This window comes from Sus scrofa, chromosome 4 (assembly GCF_054392235.1).
Source record: "Sus scrofa isolate SSC_HxYL_T2T_F1_AM1 chromosome 4, Sscrofa_HxYL_maternal_Yorkshire_Landrace_v2.0, whole genome shotgun sequence".
NCBI classification, from domain to species: Eukaryota; Metazoa; Chordata; class Mammalia; order Artiodactyla; family Suidae; genus Sus; species Sus scrofa.
The window spans coordinates 79,067,434-79,087,601 of NC_139386.1; the positions used below are offsets into that span (position 1 = coordinate 79,067,434).

At 47.0% G+C, this 20,168-nt stretch overlaps 1 protein-coding gene across 4 annotated transcripts in view; it reads right to left on the minus strand.

Annotated features, from left to right (window-relative positions):
• The window catches only part of FAM110B (family with sequence similarity 110 member B), a 164,419-nt gene extending 147,712 nt beyond the window's left edge, over positions 1–16,707 (minus strand). For all 4 annotated transcript variants that reach the window (XR_014843790.1, XR_014843791.1, XM_013988070.3 and 1 more), the window contains exon 1: positions 16,446–16,707. The gene's annotated coding sequence lies outside the window, so the exon portion shown is untranslated. The remainder of the gene's footprint in view (positions 1–16,445) is intronic.
• Positions 16,708–20,168: the final 3,461 nt, after the last annotated feature.

A 20,168-nucleotide genomic window follows, 5' to 3' on the forward strand; every position in this document is an offset into this window, starting at 1 on the left:
TTTATTTTTTAAAGAAACTCTGGAGATACTTTAGAAGACAATACTGCTGTAATGCTCCTTAGAATTTTCCCAATAAATCGTCCTTTGGTCTACATGCCCCTTAACCTATACAAAAAAGAGGCCATATCCCCTCTCCCCCAGTTCTCCCACCCACACTGAGACAAGGTCCCAGCCTAAAGCAAAGCTGGGTCCTCCACTCCACCAACATAAGCCTAGGGCAGAACTCTGAAGTCTGTATTTTATTTATTTATTTATTTGTTTTTTTCAGGGCCGCATCTGTGGTATATGGAGGTTCCCAGTCTAGGGGTTGAATTGGAGCTATAGCTGCTGACCTACACCACAGCTCAAGGCAATGCTGGATCCCCAACCCACCGAGCAAAGCCAGTGATAGAACCTGCGTCCTCATGGATACTAGTTGGGTTTGTTTCTGCTGTACCACAGCGGGAACTCCCTGAAGTCTTTATTTAAATATGTGTCTCTCAGGTGACTGCTGGAAAAAATCAATTTGCATTTAACTCTGCCTTTCCATTTTCACAAGGATACAGATAAACACTCTGCCCAGCTCTCACCAGCCACATGGCCTGGTGCCAGTCAATTCACCTCCCTCACCCAGGCCTTGCAGGGGTAAGGGAAGCAGTGGAAAGCCTTAAACCTAGTAGGTACTCAGCCCTCAGCTGAAGGATGAGAAGTGCGCCTGGAGAACGACGTGACCACGTGGACACACCGAGCGATGCCACAGGGCAGACTTGCAGGATGCAGTCCAAGCTTTGCACCTGCCATGCTAGCTTTCTCCATTCTGAGACTCCTTCCCCAGCTCAAGTGTTTCACGTACACAGCAAACCTAAACTGCCCAAAAGGCCCAGTTTGCCCTGACATTTCAGGGCTTAGTCCTTGACTTGGTCCTACAGTTCTGGCTAGAATTTTCCTCTGAATTTCTCCCCCGACCAACTGCCCTCCACCAGCCCTTCTCTTTCCTACCTAACATCCCCCAGCCTTAAGAGGCAGGTAGACCCAACTGGGCTTGGATGGGAATTTCTCCAGAAAGCCTCTCTGGGCATGTCCTCTCCCACACCTGCATCTTCTGCCATGACATCACCTTCTCCTGGGGCATATGGCATCTCCTGGCACAAGTCAGCATCTCAGGACACACCTGCTGAATACCTGGAGTTGGGTAGAGAGCCAGTCCAGGACACTACGGAGGATCACCATCTGGTGTTCCCCTGGCCAAGAAGTTGACCTCTAATCAAAAGAGTTCAAAAAGCACCAGGAAAGGCCCCAGTGAGGATGATCAGAGCCCCTCCCACGACAGCGGCATCAACACACCTGCCATCCAGCGGGACCACCTGGGAATCAGCTCCTCCAAGTGACTGCAGCCCAGACACCAGAATCTCCACAGAAACGGGAAGGTGGGAACTTTGATCATTTGGGGCCAATATGTTTTGGGGTCACTCATTATGCAACAGTAGATAATACAGATTTTATTTCAATGCCCAGCGTTCTTTTGGCCCTGTATAAATCATTTATCTAAAAGTATCTATTTCATAGATCAAAAGACCATCAAAGGGACACAGAGAATACATGTTCTCATTCCCTCTGGCCCCAAAGAAACATCAGACTGCTCAGATTCTAAAATTGTTTAAAGATACCCTGGATTCTGTTTTGTGAGGCATTCAGATTAAATGGGTCAACTATATAATTAAACCATAAAAATAGAAGGAGTTGAATGATATATTAAGAAATAGTTCAGAATTCTATGAGTCAAATATGTTTCCAAATAGGACTGACTTTAATTATAGAATACATGTTTCACTGGATGTCACTTCAAATCCCTGTAACTTAAAAAAAAAGAAGGTTTTAGCTCCCTGAGGGCAATTTTACTTCAGGACTTAGGACTCAATTTAGAAATTATCTTCACTATATTCATTTAAATTTAATCAATTTAATAAGTATCTACATTCATTTTTGTTGAAATAAAAAGTGTTCCAGAAGGTAAATTTTATGTTCTCTAAAACAATAAAAAAAGAGCTGCCTGAAAGTAAGGAAGAGCAATAACTCAGCTAAAAATTTTAAAATTCCCAAGAAAAGGATATTATTTCATAAGAACATTTTTGTTGGCTGCCCCCAAGGCATGTGGAAGTTCCTGAGCCAGTGGTAGAACCTGAGCCACAGCAGCGATCCAAGCTGCTGCACAGACAATGCTGGATCTTTAACTGGGTGTGCCACAAGGAAACTCCAAGAAGAACATTTTTTAAATCTAAGGAAATGAGTACATTTCTATGGCTCAAAGTCTTGATGTTAATGAACAAAGATATCTGCTACTTGCTACATTTTAAAATATTTTATAAAAGCTGAATATGCTGCAAGAACAGACGTCTATTACATTTTTTATTTTAAAATAAAATATGAAGATCATAGTTTTGCTTTTAAATGTCTTAAAATGGTTACTAATTGGTACCCTAAAAAGCAGATCACAACTGAACTGATACTTTAAATATAAAAATGCTTAGAGAAAAATAAACACATCCGTGGCTTATTAAGCACAGGTGTTATATTAAAAATTATCAGAGTTCCCGTCACGGCTCAGCAGTAACAAACCTAAGATCCATGATGATGTGGGTTCAACCCCTGGCCTCACTCAGTGGGTTAAGGATCTGGCGTTGCTGTGGCTGTGGTGTAAGCCAGCAGCTGTAGCTCCGATTTGACCCCCTAGCCTGGGAACATCCATAGGCAGTGGGTGTGGCCCTGAAAAAAAAAATTACCCACTTTGTTTCAGATTCTTGGTGAGAAAGTTAAAGCCTGTGTGTGACACAGAGGTCCCCTCCTTAGGAACAGCTTTTATGTCCCTTTCCGTCTTCCCAGCATTTCCCCAACAAGACAACCACCCTTTCCCCCCAACCACCCACAATACTGTAAAGTTTTCTGGTGCCAAGGAGCTGTCAAATCAAGCATCAAGCAGCTTTAAAAACGAGGACTTTGGAGTGCCTGTCATGCTCAGTGGTTAACGAACCCAACTAGAATCCATGAGGACGAGGGTTGATCCCTGCCTCGCTCAGTGGGTTAGGGATCTGGCATTGCCGTGAGCTGTGGTGTAGACTGGCAGCTATAGCTCCACCTGGATCCCTAGCCTGGGAACTTCCATATGCCGTGGGTGTGGCCCTAAAAAAAAAATTAAAAAACAAAGACAAAAATGAGAACTTTCCCAGATCAGCGGTTCCACATCACCAAGGAATGAGTTAAAAATGCAAATTCTCAGGCCCTCCAGGACCCAGTGAACCAGAAACTCAGAGAACAGATCGGCAATTCGTGTTTCACCCTCTGGGTGACTCTTGTGTGCTACAGTCTGCAAATCACTGACCCAGATCAAGGGCTCCTCAAGCCACCTGTGTGTCACTGTCACCCCAGAGGTGCCCTCAGTGTCCCCAGCGTTCCTCCCATTCACACTGGGATGCTGCAGAATCCCCGGTGTTCCTCTGGGGTCGAAAGGAAGGACCACGGCAGCAGGTAATCTTGAGAGGCCTCTCAAGGAAAAATGATAACGTGTGATGCCAAGTTCGCCCTGAGAGTTCCCACTCTGCTTGGCCCTTGGCCAAGCCAGAGAGCGAGGAAGGCAAAGGCCTGACCGTGCACACACAGAGGCCAGAAAACCCCATCCTGTCCCCAGGGACCCAGGTCCCAGCCTCCCCACCGCCCCAGCGTGGCAGCAAGCGCTGTGGAACCCAAGGCCGGCTACTTCACTCCCTTCCTGCTCTGGTTACAAGCATTTATCAGTTTATTTTGGTGTCAAAGAGAGACGTGACCTTGTTTTCCAGCAATGTGCTCCTGGGACAGTGCCCTGAATAGACTCTGTTAAATCTACCGTGGAGCCAACTCAGCTTCTAAGCATGATGGAATAAACCCAAAATGAAGTAAAAAAAAAAAGATGGTGCTGGAAACGGCCACAGCAGTGGTAGGTTATGGATGAAGCTGATGTGCATGGAGATGGAAATAACCTCGGCCTCGGGGTGGGGGACAGCGGGCCTGTGCAGCCCCTTCTGGACCCCTGCTGCCCATCCCCGAGGCCTGGCAGGTGGCAGAGGCAGAAGGGACATCCAGGGTAGAGAGGACCACAGGGTCCAGGCAGGGGAGATAAAGGTGGGACTGCTCACCCCACCCCACCAGCCCGGGTTGGGGTGGTGAGATGCAGGAGCCAGGAAAGGGAAGGCCAGGCTGGAGGGCGGTGCCCACAGCCCAGGCCCAGGGGTGGCTCACTGACCAGCACCTCAAAGATTCCATCTCCCGAATACTACTCAGCCAAAGAAGAAAATCCTGCCATATGCAGCAACATGGATGCAACTAGAGATTGACAGTAAGTCAGAAAGAGAAAGACAAATACCACATGACATCACTTATATGTGGAATCTAATATACGGCACCAATGAACCTATCTACAGAAGGAAAACAAACTCAGGGACATAGAGAACAGACCTGTGGTTGCCAAGGGCGAGGGAGTGGGATGGATGGGGAGTTTGGGTTAGTAGATGCAAACTGCAGCATTTGGAGTGGAGAAGCAATGAGATCCTGCTGTATAGCACAGAGAACTATATCCAATTGCTTATGATGGAACGTGATGAAAGGTGAGAAAAAGAATGCCTATGTATGTATAACTGGGTCACTTTGCTGTATAGCAGAAATTGACAGAACACTGCACATCAACTATTAAAAAAAAAAAAAAAAAGATTCCACCTCAGCCCCTGGCACCATGTTCAGCGGGACCTTAGTAGCACCAAACCCGCAGGCTGTTCTGAGAAGGAATGGGGTGATCCCAAGGGACCCCCAGCAGCCCCACACAAGCACAGGAGCCCATAGTCTGCGTGCCAGGTACTGTGACCAGCCTAAGGTGCCCAGAAAGCATCCTGTTCAGGACCCAGAAACATAACCAAGCCCTGCTTGAGACTTTCTGCTCAAGATATAATGAAGTTGTGAGACTTCCCTCCCCCACCCCCCGCCCCCAGCGGAACATTCAATAAGGTTTGTAACCCTGAACGGACAAAAAAGTAACCTTGAAAGGTTTCTCCTCATCTACAAAAAATACATAAATAAAAAATTGGAAAGCTGCCCACTGTCGATTGAAATATTTAATATAATATAAGGTCAAATATAAAACTCCTACCTTCCCAATGTAAAGAGTTTAAACAACCAACCAACTATAAACCAAACATTATATTAAGAAAGCCTCTAGTTTTATTTTAAACCTTGCCTTCTCCCCCTCAAAAAAAAAAAAAAAAAAAAAAAACCATGTGAGATGCCTCCAAGAAAAAAATAAAATAAAATCAGAGACAAACAGAAGATTAAAATTTCAAGACTCAGAGAAAATTAAAGCGTAAGAACAGGTCAGGAAAGGGAAGAAAATAGCCATGATCTCTTTCTCAGTTACTATAGTTGAGCTTCAATTTTGCCTAAAGTTTATTGTTTATAATCAAATTATTTGCCTGGCACACTTATGGCAAATTTTGAGGTGCCTGAACTGTAGAGCACACTGGGTGATAATGATGCAGGATGCAGTGATGTCTCCACCAAAATATAGGAAGAGGAGTTCCCATTGTGGCTCAGAGGTAATGAACCCAACTAGTATCCATGAGGATGCAGGTTGGCTCCCTGGCCTCGCTCAGTGGGTTAAGGATCCGGTGTTGCTGTGGCTGTGGTGTAGGTTGCAGACGTGGCTCCAACTGGACCCCTAGCCTGCAAACTTCCATGTGCCACAGGTGCGGCCCTAAGAAGACTGAAAAAATAAAATAAAAAATACAGGAAGAGATAGCATGTGGCCATCAACCACAGTGGACAGCAGGACGGACAAGGGCTACTCATTCAGGGAGGCCATTCTAGGAGGGTCTAAGATAACTCCTCACCACCTAAATGTTGTGTACAGCCACTTATTACACACGAGAAAGATCAAAGTTGAGGGAACCAGTGAAGAAGATGGACAATACAAAGTCCAGAAGGAATTGTCCACAAGCCTCTTAGATTGTTAAGAGGTCAGAAGGTCCACAACTTTCAACTGAGGTCCAAAAGCCCTGACAGGATGCACTTCTGCAGGGATGCAGCCAAGTAGGGACCGGGTGGGCCAAGCCAGAATGTTCCTTGAGAAATAATAGTTTGAGGGCCACCCGAGAGGTCAGGGACCATACATCACTCGTTAGTCCTTACTCTGCCAGCCCCCAGCCTAGCGCCAGAGCACACACCCCCTCATACATGTGCTCAATGAATGAGTTCCAGACGCTGGCTGTGTGGGTTACCTTCTTCAGACCGCCAAAACCTGATTACACTTGGCCTCATCACAAATGACCTTGCTGATGTCCCCTCACGTCATTACAATGAAATAAGCTCTATGAGAAGCCTGAGCACATCCTCCAGCCTGTTCCTGACACAACGATCAATATAAGATATTCTGGGAACGGCGTTCAAGCGGGTACAGCCACAGCCACAGCCACAGCCACACCACAGCCATACCAGAGCCGCAGCCACGCCACAGACACAGTCATGCCATCAACTACAACTTAGGTTCCCTAAAGGGTCCTTGAGCTTCACAGAGGAACTGTCTCAAATGTGAATTACAGGACTGCTCTGCTCTTCTAGCCTAGTAACCTTATGAAAAAAAATGAGGTTAGCTTGGCATGATTTGTTCTTGGTGAAACTATCTTGATGACTACTTCCTTTTCTACAAGTGCACAGCCATCTGCTTAACACTATATTTTAGAATGCTGCCAAGGATATGAAGCAATGAACTGTGGAGTCTAAAACAACATCCTCCCTGGGAAGTATAATGCAAGCCACAAAGCTGAACCATGGGTGGGATTTAAATTTTCCTGTAGCTATAGTGCACGTTAAAAAGAAACAGGCGAAGTTACTTTGATAATCTATTTTACCCAATCAGTCCCAAATTAGTATCCTGTCAACAGGGAATATAAAAAATTATTAATGAGCTATTTTTCATTCTTTTTTCTTTTCTTTTTCTTTTTTTTTTTTTTTTTTTTTGTCTTTTTGCTATTTCTTTGGGCCGCTCCCGAGGCATATAGAGGTTCCCAGGCTAGGGGTCGAATTGGAGCTGTAGCCACTGGCCTACGCCAGAGCCACAGCAACGCGGGATCCGAGCTGCGTCTGCAACCTACACCACAGCTCACGGCAACGCCGGATCGTTAACCCACTGAGCAAGGGCAGGGACCGAACCCACAACCTCATGGTTCCTAGTCGGATTCGTTAACCACTGCGCCACGACGGGAACTCCCATTCTTTTTTCAAAATCTGGTAGAGGATCTGAATTCAGGCCGGCCAGAGAGCAAGTGCCCAGCAGCCACATGTGGCTGGTGGCCAGCATACCAAGCAGTGCAGGTCTAGGATCTGTTGGTATTTGCTGAAAATCCAGGGCATTTATCTTAATTCTGGCACCTCTGGTCTTCTCCACGGCCTCTCAGGACATGATGAGCAGTGATACCCTGATCCCGCCTGGGACCCCTTCAGCCCCCGAGAGGCCCTCCGCTTCAATCCTGAGATGCAAACCTCTCCCCAAGTAGCAGAAGACTCAGTCCCTCTGGCAAATCTCAGAGGAGAGAAAAGGCAGAGATATGCTTTTGTGCCTTTGCATTGAGTTCCCTGAATATCACAAGAGCCATGATTGGTTCTTCTGTTCTTTTTATTCAGACCACAAGAGGTCAAGGGAAATAATTAGAGAGGAGGCATGACGGAGCCTTTCAGGACTTAGAGAGGGACAGGTACTCCCGGCAGAGGAAGCAGCGGGTTCAGTGGTGGGGAGATGCCCCGGGGCAGGTCAGGGAAGCCCAGAGCAGGGCGGCGTTCTCAGGACTTGGTCCTGGGCCCTGGGCAAGGCCTGGAGCGGCTGAGCACGTGGCAGGTGGGGAACATAGCTCCTTCTGGAGCTGGCGCAGTAGAGGCAGGAGGGGAAGAAGGGCTGAGGCAGGGTCTCCGCCAGAAAGGAGGAGAGGACTGCTGCTGACTAAGGGGAAGGCGCTCCGGGAGGTGGAGCGGAGACACATTTCAGAATCAGGTGGAGGGGAAACCCAGAAAGGATGTCACAGGGCACAGCGTTGAGGTGACGGTGGGCCGGGCAGCATCCGGGGCAGCAGCACAGCCTGGGGGACGGGGGCTGCCTCCCGCATCAATCCAGAGGCCTCGCCCAGAGGCAGGTGGACAAGTCACCCCCGCCCAGAGGCACACTTTCCATGTTCCTACATTGTCATTTCACCAGACCACAAAGCATTAAAACCTATGAGCACAAACAAAAGCTGTCTTGCTTGCTCCTAGGCTTCTTGCTATTTTAGGTTTTAGGTTTGAGGAATTGACCCTCTTATTGGTAGAAGGAAGTTTCTCACAGGAGCTTTTGCTACTTTACATATCAAAATGCAAGACAGAGAATGCCTGCTGATACAGTGTTTGCTCTGTACTGCTTTTTGTTCAAAGAGGGAGGGGATGGAGGGGCCAAAAAGCAACAGTAAAAAGCAAATGGAAAAAAAAAAAAGAGTTTCCTGGTGGCCTAGCAGGTGAAGGATCTGGCATTGTCACTGCTGTGGCTCGTGTTGCGTTGCTGCTGCGGCACAGGCTCAATCCCTGGCCCAAGAACTTCTGCATGCTGTGGGCTTGGCCGAAGACAAAAGACAAAGCTTTATTTTCCTCCCATAATAAAGAAAGGAGATGAAGGGCTCAGGAGGCGGCCACCTGCTTGGAGCTGCCCAGAGCTTCAGGACAAGTGAAGACTCCACCTCCGTCCAGCCAGGCAGCAGCGCGCACCTGGCACCCAGCATGTCTGTACTGCCTAGGAAACAGAAGTGGTGCCAGCAGCTAGGGACACCACTAGTCATTTCATCAGCTGACCAAAATCTCGGCACTGGCTGTGGAGAACATGGCATCCATGGCCTAATGGTGAAACCTAATTGGGCTCTATGTACCTTCGGCCTCACTCAGTTTCATCTAAGGAGATCAGGATTCTAGAGGGAACTCTCCCCTGGACTTTAATAAAGACCAGGGGGCAGCCTACTGGAATCTGCCAAGGCCACCCACTACAGTCATGGTCCCCGGACCTTGTACCAAACTGCTGCCTGGTTGTTTCTAGTCTCAAACCAACTCATGATACAAACAAGAGCAAAGAAAGCAAGAAAAAAAAAAAAAAAAAAAAAAGCAAGAAAAGGGAGTTCCCCTTGTGGCACAGTGGAAACGAATCCGACTAGAAACCAGGAGGACGTGGGTTCGATCCCTGGCCTCGCTCAGTGGGTTAGGGATCTGATGCTGCTATGATGTAGGGTGCAGATGTGGCTGAGAATCTGTGCTGCTGTGGCTGTGGTGTAGGCCGGCAGCTGTGGCTCCGATTCGGCCCCTAGCCTGGGAACCTCCATATGCTGCAGGTGCGGCCCTAAAAAGACAAAAATAAATAAAAGAAAGATCTTGAAGTATTTCCAACGCAAAATGGTGGCCGCTTTGGCCAAAACACTGTAAGAAGGTTTATGTTCAGCCCCTAGACCTTTGCTGGTTAAAACAGGCCCACAGAAGCTGTGAAGAGCACCGGCGAGTCAAATTTCAAATCAACACAGCGATTTCTCTTCTTCCTTCATGGTCACTGAACAAGAACAAAATTTACTGGGAAGCAAAACATCTGATTCTTAAAAATCACAACATTCCAATCAGTGATCATTTGAATGAGCACCAGGCCCAGGACTGATGAAAAGGATTTTAAAAATCCCCAACTCAAAAAAAAAAAAAACCAAAAAAAAAACCCACCAACTCACAGTCAAGTGTACAAGGCACCTCCAAAGTCACCTCGTGCTAACAATGATGTCAAAACATGGAAGTGTGATCAGGATTCACCGGTATTTCCTGACACCACTGACTTCCCACTTTCCAGCTGTCCCTTTCTGACCATCAGCGGAAATGGTGGCTCCGGGAAGCAGGGGACAGGAAGAGAATAGCTTGCACGTGTGTGAATAAGTAGACACACACACACACCTGGGATTGTGGAGTGTCTGCACAAGGATGTGAAAATACCTCTTTACATTTTCTTCACTAACTTCACCCAATGATTGTTACCCACACACAAGACTGGGACAGATGACAGCCAGGGGAAGAAGATACTAACATTCTTATTTCTAAGATGGGTAGGATTTCCTTTTGAAAAATACAAAGAGCATTGAAATCAGTGCACTAACCAAAGTCACTGGAAGGGGAAACCATATTCTAAGTCACATAACTTAGAAACCAGGGGAATAACCCACAGTCCTGGTGCTGACTGGGCAGGTCCACCAGGCGGCCAGCTCAGGCCCAGTTTCAGTGCTGGGGGCCGAAGCAGTGTGACAAGCCCCGGTCCCTTAACAGCAGGTACATTTCCTGCCACGTTCTCTTGTGCTTTTTAGCAGGAGGCGGGTGCCTAGAGGCTGGCATCTCAGGTGTTAAATGAGCTTCTGGCGACATGTGCTGGAAGACAGGCAGGTGACACCCTCTGAGACAGCAGGGCAAAACCATGAGCATGTCCCACTGCCCCGAGAAACCCACGTTCCCAGATAGAAGCTTCCTGTCTCTTCTGACCCCATCCCCCAAATACTGTCTCAAGGCCGGTCAGGAGCCTGCCCGCTGTTTATATTCCTCAACTGGGAGGCCCATCATCTCAGCACAAAAAAAAGAGTCAGAGGAGTTTCTGCTGTGGTGCAGTAGGTTAAGAATCTGACTGCAGCAGCTCGGGTGTCTGTGGAGGCGGGGGTTTGATCCCCAGCCCAGTGCAGTGGGTTAAAGGATCCAGCATTGCTCCAGCGATGGTGTAGGTTGCAGCTGCAGCTTGGATTTAATCTCTGGCCCAGGAACTTCCGTACACAGCAGGTGTGGCTGTAGAATTAAAAAAAAAAAAAAAAAAAGGAGTCAGAGAAGAGCCTGTCCGAGAACAGGTTTTTCTGCTGTGCCTTTCGGTCCCCTGGGAAGGACCCCCGCAGTCAGCAGTGTCACCTGTATGGTCGGTCACTGACTAAGCCTTGAGGTGTGGCCTGGTTCCGTTCCAGGCACCACAGAGACAGCTCCATGACAGTGACCCTCTCAACGTGGAGAAACTTTAACAACGCGGAAACAGGACACAACGTCCCTCAGGAATGAGGGCTGTGATAAAATGACCTGGGACCTGGGGACAGAGAGAGAGGCTGGGGAGAGGGCGGCCTCGGCAGGGTGGTAACAGAGAAAAACAAAGCCTGGAACCCCCCAGAAATCTGGCACCTGTTCTAAATGTGTGCAGTGTCTGTGGCTTCCTTGACCTCTGATGCCAGCGGCCTGTAAATGCCTTCTTAGTACCAGAAAGACCCCTTACATGGAATACTCTTTTCCACACCAGCTTCCAAGCCAGAGGCAGGTGATGCCACTTACCCAGGAACCCCAAGTCCTTCCAAATAATAGAACTCGACTTGCCTCATTCAGACACAGATAAAAATGACGTACAAATCTGCAGGCCCTCTCAGCTTGAGCGCCAGAAAATACCGTATTTCACCGTTTCTAAGACACCTCTATTGTCCCATGTTAATCCCTGAAATCAGGGTCCATGTCACAACAGGTGGTGTGTCACCACTAAATAGGCAGTTTGCTTTCTTTCTGAGGATCTGATGGGGGTACACGGTTATGATGCAATTTTTTTTTTTTTTTTGCTTTTTTTGGCCACACCCACAGCATATAGAAGTTCCCAGGCTAGGGGTCCAATTGGAGCTGCAGTTGCCTGCCTACACCACAGACACAGCAACATGGGATCCAAGCCTCATCTGCAACCTACACCACAGCTCATGGCAACGCTGGATCCTTAACCCACTGAGTGAGGCCAGGGGTCAAACCCATGTCTTCATGGGTACAACCTGGGTTCATAAACCGCTAAGCCACAACGGGAACTCCAAGAATGACCATTTTGAAGGATATCAGTGATTCTTCCTGAAAAAGACAAAAAGATGAAACAGACCTCTAATGGGGCTCTGAGGAAAAAAAATGCTTTGCATTGCAACATAACTACTCCAAAATTTCCCATATGCTCCTGAACTGTGTTTTTAAAAGCTTTATCTGGAACTGGACAATTTCAAAACCCATTGATCTTGCTCTGATGTCTAAAACACAGCACAGAATTCTTATAATTCTTCTAGAAACCTGTCTTCCAAATGACATATTGTTTCCTTTGGCTGAGTGTTCACCTTTGAACTTCTCTCTAAAGCATGTAAATTTTAAAATCCCATCTTTAGTGCTGGTACCAATTTAGAATTGTTTAATCATACTGGAAAAAAGAAGTAATTTGCTTCATCTACTAACGTTTCCTTAAACAATAAAAAAATTTAAAAAAACCAAGACTCGTTTTTAAATGCTCTGTTCTTACGTGATTCTCCTTATGAGACTCAAACTGATAGAAGGTAAAAAATGTAAAAAAAATCATGGGCAAGTCCTTCTCAAAGGAGGAGGGAACCAAACATGCCAGAATAGGAAGGAATATGTATGATTTGAGTTCATTAATTCTGTATCACAAAGGGTCATCCAGAAACAAACCGAGGTTTAAAAACAGGATGAAAATGTACTCTGCAATACAGGGAGTGCCCTGGTGGGCCTGGTGGTTAGGACTCAGCACTTTCACCGATGCAGCCAGGGTTCAATCCTTAGTCTGGGAACTAAGATTTCCAACAACAACCAAAAAAGTATTTTGCAATACACTGCCTTTGCTGGTATCTAATTACCTATAATTAGTTGTTTGGGCCATGGCATCCATGAACAATGAAAAACTAAATTTCTTATAACTATTCTCCAAAACCTTCTATGGGAACATCCCATAACTAATCCCGACAAAGTTCAGAACCAACACTATGTTCAACTTCTTTGGCAACCACTTCAGGCATAATTGGTGTTCTCTTCTGAGCAATTCTCAAGCATGACTTTTGTGTGTTTCTATAACGCTTTCCATACCAAAAAAAGAACACCATGAAAAATTTACATCAGGCTCTGGCTATAGTGCAAAACTAAAGAAAAAAATTAAAAAAAAAAAAAACAATGAAGACACAGAAAGGATATGGGATCCCATGCTTCATTAACCAGGATAATCCCCTCTGCTGTATCTAATTGATCAAAATGATGAACCTCCTTCGACTCAAAGGAAAGAAAGAAAGTCACTGGGGACAGGGGACTAGGACTTTCACCAGATCACCTGATCAGCAAAGCCAAAAAACAGACCAGACATGGCTACTTTGTAAGACGTAGTTCAAAGAAGTTAAACCTGCCAGCCTTCTCCTCAGCCCTCTGAAAATAAGCATCTTTAACAAGGGGTCGAGAAATCTTAGGAGGTTCTCCTCTGAAAATTACATTAATTTCTCCTGTTTAGGATGCTTTTCTGACCAAATGCTACCCAAGAAATTCAAAGCATGTCACTGAGTTATGAAGAAGATTTAGCCCCAAAGGGATGTGGTGAATGCTTCATGCATGCGCCAAACAGGGGTTCTCATGGTGCAAAATGTGGTGGCAGGACCTGGGGGCTCCTGGGCACATGTACACCGCAGCTTTGCTGCTCAAGAGCCCTGTGACTCAGCCAAGTCACTTCGGCTCACCTGCAGCAAGGAGATAACAGCAAGTGCCCTTCACTGGAAGAGTGTAGAAAATGCACCATCATCTGCCTGGGACTGGGCCAGGTCCAGAGCTGGCCCGTGGAGATAACGCCCATCACAGTCCAGAAAACTCTTATTTCAGGAGTTCTGGTGCTGGACTAAGTAGAACGAATATATTTTTTGTGGATGAGTCATGGCTGTAGAGAGCTCCCAAGCCTTCAGCCTGATTCTCAATTCTTACTGCCTCATCCTGGAGGCAGAACAATGTTAAAAACCAGAACAAAAGAGAATTCGTGCTAGGAAGTTGTTCTCTTAAAGTCAAGAAGCAAATAGATTTCTTATCATTTGTTTCTCTCTCCTAGAAGTATGGAGGAAAAAAAAAAAAAAAAAGCTCAGGATAGCTGGAGGGAGATCCCCTAGGCCTGGAACAATCACTCTTACTCTATTATGGGAAAATAAGGGACAAAGGTACAGCCAACTAAATAATATATTGACAGTGTTTGTCTTAACACCTGGAATGCCCTGGTTTTCAGAGAAAGTAGATAATCTTAAAAAGTTGAAAATACAAAGGACAAACTTTTAAAAAAGTTTTTTCCTAAGAAGATTGTTGGGGGGCTATCAGTGCAGAGAGGGTGTATTTTGGGGGAGAGGGCAGGCTAGGAAATTGCTAATAGCATCCCATCTACCAGCGTTATCCACAGCGCCATCTACTGCCACACTTGGGCCACAGCAGCCTTGGTTCTGCAGGGCCCCAAGAGTTAATCACTGCCTTTTCTTAGGTAAGTAAACTGTTTAGGAAAGAAAATGTTAAAAGTAGGGGGGCGGGGACCTCAGAAAGTAAACTCCTGACACTCTTTTAAAATCCCTAGGTAGAAAACATAAACATAATCTTTTGGTTACCAACACATGGCAATCAAGTAGTTTTCATTTTTCTTAGCTAGTTACACTATAAGCTTCACTCTAAAGATGCTAAAGAACGGGTTAGAATTATGTGTTCTGATTGATGTATGTAAACACAGTTCCTATATTTATCTTTTATTATTTATTTTGATGCCGTGGGAGTTACCTAACTGCTGCCCTAGCAGCAACAGGAATTGAAAGTATTATTCTAAACCTATAGAACAAAGGGGTTCAGGATGGGGTTCAGAACCCAGGTTTCTCCTCATGTCTAGTCTAGGCTTTGCCTTGAGAATCAGGCCCTTAAGGATACTGAAGCCTCAGGAAATGCACCTGGTTGCGACCAGGTGCGGGACTGTGTTCCTGTCTTCACAGATCCGCTAGACACAGTACATAAGAATACACAGAACAGCTCCTCACTCATAAGCAAAACGACCCAACCTCAATGCTCTAAGAGTAAACCACAGACTTAAAACCGACCATGACTGGAAAGACCTGGGATGAAAAAAAAAAAAAAAAAAAAACCCAGACAACCATTTTCCAAACAGAAAAAAAAAAAAAAAACCACATGGACTGATAATAAAAATTAAAAAGAAAACCAGCGGCTACTTACCTAGGGGGGGTGTTGCAGGTACTATTCTAAACTCTGCAGATTACCGTGTTGACAAAATACCATGGACGGTAACACCACAGATTAAATACTAGAGGGTAAAGCAGCTGGAATGTCACCCCAGGAAGAACTCTGGCTTACCATTAACTCACCCCTTTGTCAAAATAACCTTAATTAATAGCTCATCTGAATGACCAGAGGTGGCCATGTCACAAAATACATACGTACAAGTATTTCCCATGGAATGACTCTAAGTGTAAATTGGGGGGAAAAGGCTAAATAAATAGCTTTACAGCCAACAAGGGAAACAGAGAAAACGGAAGTCATACCATTTATACCGCAAATATGCTTATTTTACTATCCTGTTCCCCTTCTCAAAATCCTCAAAATCAGACCCGTGTGTAGTCCTTACGACGCCAGCCACGCAATGTTGTCACAGATGCGTGCCAGATTTCGCACAGTAAAAAATGCGAAGTTAGCTTGTATCTCGAGCGGGAAAGAAAGCCTGCTTATTTTTATGGCTCAATAAATCTAAACACCAACTTGAAAGGGTTAAAAAAAAGCCGGGCACCAGGTGCTGGCTTTCCACTTTGCCGAGTGATTTAAGCGTGCAGCAAAGTTCCTGCCGCTTCCCCACCAGCCTGCATGGAGGGAGAGCTGTCACCGCCAGGGACATTGCAGCTCCTGGCTGAGCAGCGGGCTCCGCGCCTTCCCGCAACCCGCAACCGCCCTGCGGCCAAGTTCCGAGTTCCGTGGGGGTGGTGGGGACACGAGTGAGCTGAGGACAGTTTAATTCTGTTTCAATTCCCTCCGCTTTCAAAGAAAGTCCAGACAACTGAGACCATGGATGGAGCTGGAGGGAGGAACCAAAAACAAACTTTCGGAGCCTCTGAATCTGCATTTCTTGCAAGAATTCTCCGCCAGCGATTACAGGCTACCTAAGACTCGGCACCCGAGCTGAGAGGCCACTCGAGGAGCCCCGGCCCGGTGGGTCCCCAGCCCTCGCCGACCCCCCCTCTTCCGTGGGAACCCCCCAACCTCGCCACGCACGCCCATCCCCTGCCCGGCCTCCCCGCCGCTCCGGGGCCCCCATCCAGGGCCCGGGGGGCGCGGGCAGGGCAGTGGTCCCGCGCTCCGGCTCGCGGCCCGAAACACCGGCCCGGGTCGGTCCGGGCCATGCGGCCCCCGGGCCCAGAGGAACCGACACCCAGGCCGCCGGGAGGCGGCAGGGGCGGACCCGACAACTCTGCGGCCGCGCGCGGCGTCGGCATTGTCCGCGATCGGGGCGCGGCGCGGTGCGGCTCCCCCGACCAGGTCCCCGACCGGCCTCGGCCATCCCTCCCCGGCCCCCGGCCCAGTCTTACCTCGGCCGCGCTCCGGGCCGCGAGCGGTGCGGCCCGAGCAGGGCGCTGGGCTCCGGCGAACGGCGTGGAGGGAGAGTCCGGGCCGGCGAGGGACGAGGGCCGGGCCGCCGGGGCTGCTGGAGGGCGGAGCGAGGACGGGGACTGCCGAGGGGGCGCGGGACGCGGGCGGCGGAGGGCCGGACTGGCGGCGGCCGCGGCAGCTCGGGCTGCACAGAGTGGGAGGGCTCGGGCTGCCTTCGCCAGAGAGCGAGGGAGGGAACTCGGAGCGCGGTGCCGGCGCCCAAAGCGCGTGTCCCCAGGAGTGTGCACGCCCCCCGGGGCGCTCCGCCCCTGTCTCCACCCCCTCCCGCACCCCCACTTCTAGTCCCCTCCCCCACCCCGTCCCCGCCCCTCACTCCCACTCCAACCCCCTCCCCACCTCCAACTCACCCCCACTCTCTCCCCAGGCGAGAATCGCTGGATCCCAACTGCCAAGAAACCCCAGACCTGGAGCCTGTTTGTGAAAGTGATAACCCATCAGTCAACCCTCCAGAAGGTCCTGGTGCCTGAAGACATTCTCTGTTGACTAACTCATATACTCAGATGGACAGTCTTGGTGTTTGTAGACTAAATTTCTGCAGACATTTATGAGTCTAAAAAAGGTTTGAAGAAGACGATGAAGAACATAGAAAAAAAATGTCTAACACAATATACAGTCCCTAGAGTATGGGCCAACTGATGTTTCAAAATTAAGTAAACCCTTGAGGATGCATCTTTATTCATCTCATAAAGCATGGTTTGGTATTGCTTTTTGTTTAGATTTGCTTAGTAACTTGGTTGGGGTTTTGAGGGTTTTATTGTTTTAGGAAGATTAAACCCATTCTGGTTTAATTTTTGCAACTAAGAATTCGAAAAGATAAAATCTATATTTATCAAAATGGTTGAATTTGAATGAGATGCAAACATAAGTATTTCTGTAAAATATGTAGCAAAACTTTATTTTATATCTTTAGTACCTTTGGAATACAGTTGCCCTCATCCCATTTTCTGAGAAAGAGCATCTGTATTTGAACTGTGTGACTCTGTTCCATTCTAGTTCAGAAATTATCACATAAATAAAACTCAGGCTCCCCATAATGGATTTTTGGCTATTTACAGGAGAACCATTTTAAGAAAGTGACATGATCCTGGGTTTTCAATGGAACTTTCCTTTGGCATACTAATGCATTCCATGTGATCACAGATTCTGTTGTGGTCTCCATGAACTCCCAAAATCATGTTACAAAATGAAGTTCCTTTTCATCATTCCCATAGCAAATGGAACCAGCTTCTCTCACTCCAAAGAAGTCTATTTAAAAAAAAAAAAAAATTAACTTCTTTGCCCCAGTGTCTTCCTTTTTGGGGATTGCTCCCTGCTGTTGTGTGATACACGCTGTCTCTGCCATCACAAGGGCACGTGACCCAGGCCTGCCAATCAGAGTGCCTCTCATTCCCTGGCACTAAGGGGAAGGGGGCTGGCACAGGTCCTAGTGGAGGGAGGGTCCTTTTTCTGAACTGGTGTGGCAGCTTTCTTTCAAGGCCAGACCATGTAAGCCTGCAGCAGCTGGAGGCAGCCTGTTAGAGAAGAAAGCCAATCTAGAAGAAAACCAACAGAGCAACAGAAACAGGTAGCATCCTGATGACAGGAACAAGCCCCTCCAGGCAGCTGCTCTCTGGAAACCCTTCAAAATTTCTGGACTTTGGAGGAAAGGCACTGGTAAAGTATCTTTTTAGCTTATTCTATTTCGAGCTAGGTTGCTTTCCAAAATACTCACTGGTGAAGCCGTGAAAGATTCCCAAATGATCCAGGCTCTGAATATTAGGAGTTGTAGCTTCTGTCACATAAATTGCTTCTTTGTAATAGACTGTATGCCGAGAAGGTCACTTAGCAGGAAGCCCTACCTTGTGATAGGACTAAGGGTATCATTTAGGGTATTACTGTTGCCCAGGGTAGAATCTATATTTTCACATTGTCCTTCTGCAAACCAAAAATTAATAAAAGATGTGGTTAGAAAATCAGAGAGAAGATAGTAACATGTCTAAACTGGACTATCCCCATGGATGTTTTTGTGTTATCATTTATTCCAATAAAAGTTACCTTCATCAGTCTTGATATTTGCTGAATAGGACCTTTCCTTTTTTTCTGGACTGACAGTTGGAGGGTCTGCTACAGACTTTCAGGAACTGCTGAAATTGGTCTGTCGTGCTGGAATTTTATTGTTCAGGAGAAGTGGGCCATTGGCCAATGCTTGGAATTCTTCTGTCTCACAGAGATTTTTGTCTCTAGAAGTATGTAACAGTATTTGACTAGTACCCTAAACAAGCATCCTTACACTAATCACTGTGTTGCTTAACCATGTAGGAGTGCTGCTGGCCGGAGGGTGGGCTGGATGGACCTTGCTTTGAGCCTTGGGTGTCTTGTGGGAACTCTGATCCCAGTTTGGAGATTTCTCCAGTCTTCCTTCACACAGGTATATACCATGTTGCGTGGACAGCTAGTGAAATTTCATGTATAAAAGCTCATGAGCTGAATAATAACATAGCATCAACGGATCTGAGCCCCAGCAAAGAACAATATAAGGAGGTGACCCAACTCTAGAAACATGACAGGGTAGCTTAGAAGGAAAAGCAAAAAAAAAAAAAAAAAAAAAAAAAAATTAGTTCTGGAATCTGAGCCCCATGCTGACTGACACTTGTTCAAGTGACTGGCTATGATTCCCCAGTGAAAATGTCAATCAAATACCTGGAGCTTTCCCTCATCCGTGTGCCAGATACATGTGGTGCCTGTGCCATTTCCTTACCCAAGAGCAGTACAGCATCTCTCAGTTGACCTGGGCTCCAACAACCCCATCTGTCCCAAACCCACCCGGAAACATGGCATAAGACACTGGCCTTCAAACCCAGAAACAGAATTGCCTGAATACCCCTAAGGACGCCAGGTCTCCAGGTTGTGGGGAGGAGGAATAGGCACATCTACTTAAAAAATTTCCCTGAGAGGCTGTGATGCTCAGCCAGGGTGAAGGTGAATGAGATCCATGAATAAGTGCTCTTAATTCCACAGGAAAAGACTTGAGAAGCCCTCTGATCAGACGTGCTCAATTTGTCTTTTCCTTGCACAGCTTTTGGCTCTTCTGAGGTTATAGAAAAAGCAGCAAGGAATGCTCCTTAGGAGGAGAAGGATTTGCTTGAAGCAATCACCCTGGAAAAGGCCAGCTCCCAGCAAAGCAGAGATAAGAGAATCTTTAACTTTAAGCAGAAGCGCCAATTGCTGCAGAGAGAGGTGGCTCCACCAGAGCCAGCTGCCCCGGGGTTATCGCTTATTGAATAGTTCACAGCTTATTACTTGTTCCTGCTAATGATCGGAGGAGTCAAAACAATTGAGTTACATTCATGAATACTGAGTCGTGCCATTTAACATGGTTACAGCTGTCATTTATGGAGGACTTGGTCTGTGCTAGGCAGGGTACATGCCTCCTTTTCAGTCATGAAGATGGCCCTAAGCATAAATATTATGAGCTCCATTTCATAAAGAGGAAGCTCAGGCCCAGGAAGGTGAATGACACATCCAAGGTCATGGAGGTAGTAATTAGGGGATTTAAAAGTTAGTCCACCTGACGCCAAAGCCTGTGTATCTTTTCCCCTAAAGCAAACGCAAACTTACCTATGAGTTGTATGAATCATCCATCCAATAAGACAGCCCCTAAC